The sequence below is a fragment of the Elephantulus edwardii genome, unplaced genomic scaffold (genome assembly GCF_000299155.1).
Source record: "Elephantulus edwardii isolate Elephantulus edwardi_28Jun2011 unplaced genomic scaffold, EleEdw1.0 scaffold00178, whole genome shotgun sequence".
NCBI classification, from domain to species: domain Eukaryota; kingdom Metazoa; phylum Chordata; class Mammalia; order Macroscelidea; family Macroscelididae; genus Elephantulus; species Elephantulus edwardii.
In genome coordinates, this window is record NW_006399928.1 from 6,763,109 (window position 1) to 6,771,364 (window position 8,256).

The 8,256-nt window shown below is 35.6% G+C and overlaps 1 pseudogene; it reads left to right on the plus strand.

Moving 5' to 3' along the window:
* The first annotated feature begins 571 nt into the window (after positions 1–571).
* Positions 572–8,256, plus strand: part of LOC102847652 — an 80,622-nt pseudogene continuing 72,937 nt past the window's right edge.

Below are 8,256 nucleotides of genomic sequence, written 5' to 3' on the forward strand. Positions count from 1 at the left end.
ACCACCATCCAGAAAAGCAGCAACAAATTATATTCCATGTATTGCAATTAACTAAAACAAATTTTTTCCATCTATTAAAAAAACCCCTGATGGATGATGTGTAAAAAAAAAAAAAATTAAGCAGGTATCCATGTCCCCGATGGGTCAGGGAAAAAAAAAAAAAATCAGGTATCCAAGGCCCCGATGAGCAAAGAAAAAAAAATTAAAAGCAGGTATCCACAGCCCCGATGGGCACCCTAAAAAAAGTTATGAGGAAAAAAAAATCCACTGTCCAGATAGACCAGAGGTTGGGTGAGATAAGTCTCAGCAGGTATCCATTACCCCGATGGGCTAAAGGAAGAAAAAGGAAAGAAAATAAGGGGAGCGAGAAGGCAGGTATCCAAGGCCCCGATGGGCTAAGAAAAACATCAAAAACCATATTAAAAGGCAGGTATCCACATCGCAAATGGGCGGAGGAAAAACAAAAAGATAAAATAAAACAGGTTTCTACATCTCTGATGAGCAAAATACAGAAAAAGTAAGTTTAAAAGAAAAGCACACATAAAATGGTGCCCCTCAACAATCATCCAAAATGACGGAAAACAAAAATGGAGGCGTCAAGGGGGAAAAAACCCGTTTTTCGATGATGACGTAAAAATTCAAAAGAGGGTCTTTTGAAATTCTAATGATTACTTTACTCAAAGAAATATGCCTGAGGCATGATAGGGTTTAGAAAACCTTCCAGAAAGAACGATAGGGGCTTAAATATCCTCAGTCTCTAAGCTTCCAATCCAAAGGTGAAAGAAATATGGCCGCTGCAGCAGACCACTGGGTTTTATGAATTGAGGCGGGGCTGTGGGCGGAGGAATAAAAAAAGGAGTGGCCTAGAATATTTAAAGCAAGACATCTTGTTTGTGTCTCAGCTTCATCAAAATTTACTAAATTCCTAAAAAAAGGGGAAATTTTTATTTAATAGTAGCATAATCTGACTTTTTTGAAATTTTATCATTGAATTGCTACAAATTCAATAGTTTATAAAGCTTGGTTTCCACTTACTTTGGTTTTGAGTTTGAAGGAAAAAAGAATGCTCAATTGATTTTGAGACTGGAGGCAAGAAGAGAGTTCCTGGATCAGTTTGATTAAGATTTACAAAGTACCAAAAAAACCTGAAATTTCAATGAAATAGTAGCATAATATGACATATTTTACTTCTTCTGATGTTTGTAACTCCCAGTGTAATAAATTCAATAGTTTAGATATTAAAATTTTATTTCCACTTACTTTGGTTTTGAGATTGGAGGGGCAAAGTGCAAATACACAACACTTGCATAAAACCATCTTCAGGTAATTTTGCCTCCCTTTGTGCTTCATCGATTACAGCAGTTTACAGAATAGGTATTTGACACTTAAATTAGCCTAGAAGTAGGACTACAATGAATGAGAAACAATCTGATAAACTATCCTTTATTCATTATCTCCGGAAAGAATGCAGACTGCCCCTCCCCGACTTCGAACCCTCATTTTAGCATGAAAAAAGGGCTATTAGAAAAACAAAGGGCTCCAATAAATGCAATTGCATCACATAAGCATATAGCTAAGATCTTCATATAAATAATAATGTATGCAAAATTTTCTTCTTAAAAGGTGTGAAAAGCACTATCTGGATTTTAAATATCCTTAGTTATTCCAAATTAAGTACTTTGCATTACAATAGCAGAATTAATCTATTTAGGAAGCAGTCGATTTCACAACCATTTCCTATGCTTTTCTTTTTTTAAAGATTGATAGTTGTTTTGTTTTATTTCTTTCTTTTATTTAAATTGTGACTTGAGTGAAAGTTTACAAAGCAAATTGGTTTTCTATTTGACCATTATTCATGCACATTTTTTTGAAGGCAGGCAAATTTTTTTTAATTTTAATTTTTTAATGTGATTTGATTGAAAGTTTACAAAGTACATTGATTTTTCATTCAGTCATGCACATATTTTTTATAATATTAATTACAATATCCTAGTGTAACCACATACTTCTCACTTCTTCCCTATTATTATCATTTGCATTAATCCTATGTCTTCCTATCTTTAGGGCTTTACCTTTGTGCAAGTGCTGTTCTCTTCTGGTGGGTTAGTCCAATGAGTGAATGCTTCTTGATAGTCTGTTGTATGGCAGAAAACTGAGTCATAGAGGATAGGTTTTCTTCCAGGTTCAAATAGTGACATGGGCCATAGTTTCAGAGTTCCACCAGTTTCCAATAATTTAGAGTTTTTTATGTAGAGGATAATATTCAACAAAAATGTATAGCTTCAATACAAATAGGTTCCGAGGCTTGTCATTTTTTTAAGTTGTACTTCATTTTCCCTGCCAAAGAGAGTTCTTGTGGCCTAGTGGGTAAGGAGTTGCAATGACAACCCAAAAGCAGGAAGTTCAAATCCATCAGATGGACAATCTCCTCTTGTACAATGTACAGCTTCTGAAAACCCCCTGGAGGGTCAATTCTAAACCAATTCTGACTCTAGGGCAATCTTTTTTGTTGTTTCCTGCCAGGTTAGAATAAAAATAAAATGCCAGGCATTTCCTGATTAAGCCACCAGGTGGCAGCAAGAAATTAGCAAAGACTCTCTGAGCCAGCTTGCAGGTTGGTTGGTAGATTTTGTTAGATATCTACTCCAATTTATGAGGATCCTATGAACAACAGAACGAAACCGTGCCCTAGTCTGCAAAGTTCTCATAATCTCCACTATGATTAAACCTGTTGTTTCAGTGAGTATGTCAATAGATCTCCTTGAGCGTCTTCCTCTTGTCCAGTGATGCTCCACTTTTTCCAACAGTGATCTTTTTCCAATGAATAGTATCTTCTGACAACATGGTCAAAGTATATGAGTCGAAGTATAACGAACCTTGCCTCCAAGGATACACCCTGGTTGCAATTTGTCCAAGACAAATTTATTCTGAGCCTTGTTGTTAGGTGCCTTCGAGTCAATTACCACTCATAGGAGTCCTATGAACAGAACACCACCAGTTCAAAACCTTGTCTTATCCTGCTCAGTCCTCAGGATCTCCACTATGTTCAAGTCCTTTGAAGTGATCTCTGCCATGCTCATGCCAATAATTGCAGTCATTGTCATCCCATCTTATTGAGTCTTCCTCTATTTTACTGATGGTCCACTTTCCTAAGCAGGAGATCATTTTCCAAGAAATGGTGCCTTCTAATAATATGCCCAAAGTATGTAAGCCAGGGTTTCACTGTCCTTATCTCTAAAGAGCATCCTGGTTGCACATCCTCCAAGACATATTTCTTTGAGCCTTGTAGTTTTTAGACACCATTAAGTTGATTCTATGGTTTCTTAGTCTGTTCAGAGGACTTAAATTTTTTGGCATTTTTTTCTTGAAGAAAAGGATTCATTTATTGTCTCTTTGAGGATTCAAAATAGAGGATTCAAAATATCAGTTCAAACTTTCTCTTTAAAAACATCAATCTAGAAAGTTCAAAATATACTCACGTTGGCCGTCTGAGTTTTTCTCTTTGGTCCAATTATGCTAGTTTTGTGAGTATTTTATGGAATTATGCTCCATGAATGATGGATTATACCTTCTGAAAAAAGCCTTTTCTTAGGAGTGAATCAAAGTAACATTGGCCAGTCTTTGTATATGTTAATGTACTCATTGTTAGTTCCAGGAATAATTGTGATTTAAAACTGCTGAATACTTATTTGATTGCCTCTTGTTAATTAAAAGGTAGATATTTGTAATGTAAATTCAGACACTTTTAACATAGCTTTCAGATTTCTTTATTTAAAAAAAAAAAGCCCACAATAACTTTTATTCTCATTTGCAACATAATTCACTCTATGATACAATTAAGGAAAGAAAAGTTTAAGTATATAAACACCTTCAAATAAATTGTAATCTGGTTCGATAATTTCATAGGTAATTTCAGGGTAAAAGATGAGGTTATCATAGTTTGTCAAAATTTCCAATAAAGTACTACTAAATACAAGATCAACATTTTATAAATCAATTGTACAGAATTATATTGAGAAATCACAGTGGTCATTGTACTTTAAGTGTCTATTATAACCAATGTATTACATATTTCTTTACACTACAAAAACAAATTCCCCAAAACTATTAAACAATCTTGGAGTCGACAATGGAAGAGAAGTGTGTTTCCAGGGTATATTAATTAGGTCAACAAAGCAGAAATTGGGAGAACTTCATATAAAAATGAAAGGCATTTACACTTAATATTTTTGTGCCTCTATTATCACTTCACTGTTTACACAAATTTAGAGCATTGATTCTCAAAGTTCACTGACAGCTAGAATTGCCTATAGAGTTAAAAACAATATCAATGCCTACATACCAAATTCCAAAACCAAAGTCATTACTATCTAATTGATTCTGACTCACAGTGACTTTTGGTCTTGTAGTGCTGTAATTTTCTTAGGTCATTTAGCAAAGTTTTCTTGAATTAAAGCAAAAAAAACTCATTTATTGTCTCATTCGGGGTTCAAAATACCAAATGAAAACACTTTCTGCTAATTTTCATTGACTTTTACTTAACTGTTATTCCAATTCACTATTTTAAAAGATTTCTCACCTCTCAAGTTCCTTCTGAATCTTGGTGATCCTCTGTGGAGCTTCCTATATTGTGAATCCCAATGGTAGAAAACTGTCCTTTTTTTTTCTCCCTTGGAGCCATTTGTAGATTCAAATTTTCAGACATGCAGACCTTGGGCTAGCAGAAAACTTGGATGTAGTACTCCACCAGAACTTCCCTTTCAAATTCCCCATTTTGGCCATCGGAAAAGCTCTTGCTCCTTGTTTATGTTACTTTCTGGTAAATACTTTTTAGAATTATGTACAAAGTTCTTTAACATGTGGCAAGCAGTAAATAGATGAAAAGGTTTAGTGAGAGCCTCCTTCCTTCTGAAAGAATAAAAGTAAAATTGAGTGGTCTTTGTATATGCTAATTAATACACCATTCGGTACTTTGGGGCTCATTGTGATTTAAAAACCTTGAATATTTGCTTGCTGATCCTTTTGTCTCCCAAGGGTAGGATAATTATAATGTAAATGCATTGGTACATTTGCATTATAATTGTTAAAGACTTGATGGTTTGGAAGTTCAGGCCTAGACTCATTACTGAAAAAGTTTACTCAATATAGAAGCTCTAGTGGTCTAATCAAAGACTGTTGCTTTATGCTGAGTCAAATTAGCCAGAAATTAAGCAGGAAGAAGAAGGACAATTTCCTTCACGGTAGTTTACAGCCTTGAGGAGGTGGGGTTATCAGCTGAGTAGGTTTCAGACTTACTCACTCCACAATGGAAATAAGGAAAGGGAGATAAAATCTAAATGCTGTTGTTGTTATATGCTACCCAGTCAGAACTGACTCATTGCTGATCTTCCAGCAGGCTTTAAGAGTCTAAGGTAGCAGCTGGTGAATTCAAATCACCTGCCTTTGGGTTGGTGCTACCACTCTAAGCCATCAGAGCTCCCTCAAATAATTTTTTTTTCTTTTTATCTCTGAACTTTCTCTGTCATCTTTGATATGCTCAGGAGGCTTGAATGGGGTTTCTTGGTCTTCTATCCCCCAGCCCCTACTCCCACAATAACTTTTATCTCAGTTTGCAACATCACATTTTTACATGCCTTTGAAAAAGAAAAGTTTAAGCATACGTAAACCTTCAAATGAGTTTTAATATACTCCAATAATATCATAGAAAGGGCTTTAGGGTAAAAAATATGATTAATATATTTTGTCTAAATTTCTAATTAAAAGTCACGTTAAATACAAAATTACCATTTTATGCATTAATACTATGGAATGACATTGAGAAATTACATTAGTCACTAAGAACTGAATGTCTATTACAATCTAGGATTATATATTTCTTTACAGTCATAGAATAGCTATTAATCAATCTTAGACAATCGAAGAGAAGTGTGCTTCTAATTTGTATTAAGTCAATTCTCCCAAAGAAATTGGTAGACCTTTGTATCAAAATGAAAGACATATATATTTTACATTTTCTCATTCATCTACTATGACTTTGATGTCTACAGAAATATTTAGGGCACTGAGTCTCAAAGCTGACTGACCATTGCAATTACCAATGCCTGTAGATTTGGAAGCAGGAGTGGCATTCACTTCTTAAATGACATGCCTCTGGAAACGCTATGAACTTTGAGAAAGGACGATAGTTATAAAAAGGCTTCAGGTCTTTTGTTCATAGGGTCACTGTGATTTGTGCTCGACTCTACAGCAATCAACAACAACAGTGAGAGAAGGATGAGCAATCTCCTCCCATGCAATTATCTGTCTCTGAAAACTCACTGGAGGTTCAGCTCTGACTCAACAGCACACAATAACAACATACCAATCTCCAAAACTTAATTCATTGTTGTCAAATTTATGTTGACAGTAACTTTGTGATTTCTTGATCCTTTTGTAGTGCTACTATTTGCTTAGATCATTTAGTAAAGTTTTCTTGAATGAAAGCAAAAAGACTTATTGTCTCCTTCAGAGTGTTAGGGTGGTTTTAATAAGCTCAGAATTCTCTGTATAGATATCAATTATAAAACTATAGTTTTCTCTGGCCTGCGGGACTGGTTGCTTGACCTTGGAGTTCTTAGTGTCCTTTCTGTGATCTGTTAATCAGAAAAGGAGATGAATCTTCCTAGATTGGCTGTTATCTCTTTGAAGCTGTTTTCCCCAATCATATGTAAATTGTAACTTAATATGCCTGTTTGCCTTGAAAGGGATTATCTGGGTGTGAACGATTTTCTTTCAGATACAGAAATTCTTTGATTTTACTAACAAAAGTTTATTGTTAAGTAAGTTGGTGTCTCTCCCTCCTATAAAAGCCCATGACCATTCCCAGACTGGGAGACAGTCTTGGAGGTGACTCACTGTCTCCCAGATCTGTGTAATAAAGTGCATTTATTGATATTGCAATCCATTTGTCTTATTGGCAATTGACTATGGGAAGAACCCCTTGTGTTCTGTAACAAGGGCTCAAAAATATCAATGCCACCAATGCTAACCCTAACCCTGGAGAAGAAGGGGCAATCTCCTCCTGTGCTGATTGAATCCAATTCAACGGTACACAATAAGGGGAGAAAAATATATCAATGTCACTGAGTAGTGCAGTCTAGGTTCTTACCTTCACTAGAGAAAAAAATCCAACCAGGAGTTTCAGATCAAATTAAGAAATGAAAGTCAATTTTAGGGAAAGGGATACTGACTGGCCAGTGGGCCTTCCGCAAAGTGACTAGGCACTCCACATAGCAAAGGGCCTCTTGGCTGGCGTATTTAGGGTTTTGTATGTGGTGCGAAGCAGAAGAGGATAGGTGGCCAATCACATAGCACAATTCAATCTATTTCTTTATTTGAAAATTAAGGAGTGTCTGTTGTTCAATCCTTCTTATGTGTGCAGTTGATTGCTTAAGATGGAGTCAGTGCAAAGGTTTCTAGAATGCATGCCACCACTTATTAGATGATGCACATATGCTCTGTAGCAAATTTGAACCAGAGGGTTAGGTTCCTCTGGTCAGTAGATAGATTTCCTTCCATCTTGGTAAGGTCAGCTTGTTAAGATCATAAATACTGTTTCTATAAATATTCCAAAAAGCTAATTCAAACTGGCTTTGCTTCAAATCAGGTTTCCAGGAAATTACTCTGTAATGTCATTGAAAGGTAAAGTTAGCAACCACATATTAACAGAAGAGTTTATGACAATTACAAGATATTGGGAGAGGCTGAAAGTGAAGTTCTCAGAATGGGTGTGTAGGTTTTTACAAAGATCTATAGGCATTGTAACCCTGAGGTTACATTTCCCCAAGAGATTTCAAAATCCTCAATCTTAAGGGGAAACGGAAGGTCTGTCTCTATAGCTATTTCTTACTGAGAAGGGATAAAGGCACCCTCTTAGTTAGAGGAATTAAATTATCTCCCTACCTGATTTTGGTTCTTCATTGTGTCTTAGATTATTGTAATCTATCACTGAGGATTGTTACAGTCATGGCAATATAGTCTTCTACTGGTCACTTACACAGGTGTGACCTTAACTGGAGTGACCTTAGGGCTTCCAATATTTTGAGATCTCTGGTTACAAGTTTAACAGTTGCTAAACCAACGCCTCTACAATTACTAAAAGTTATCTGCTACCAGATGTGGTTAATCAGATTAGCAAAATTAAAAGGGATTTTTCCAAGGTGTTTCATATTAAAGAGGGACTGAATATGTTCTTGGTAGATTACCCTTCCCACACCC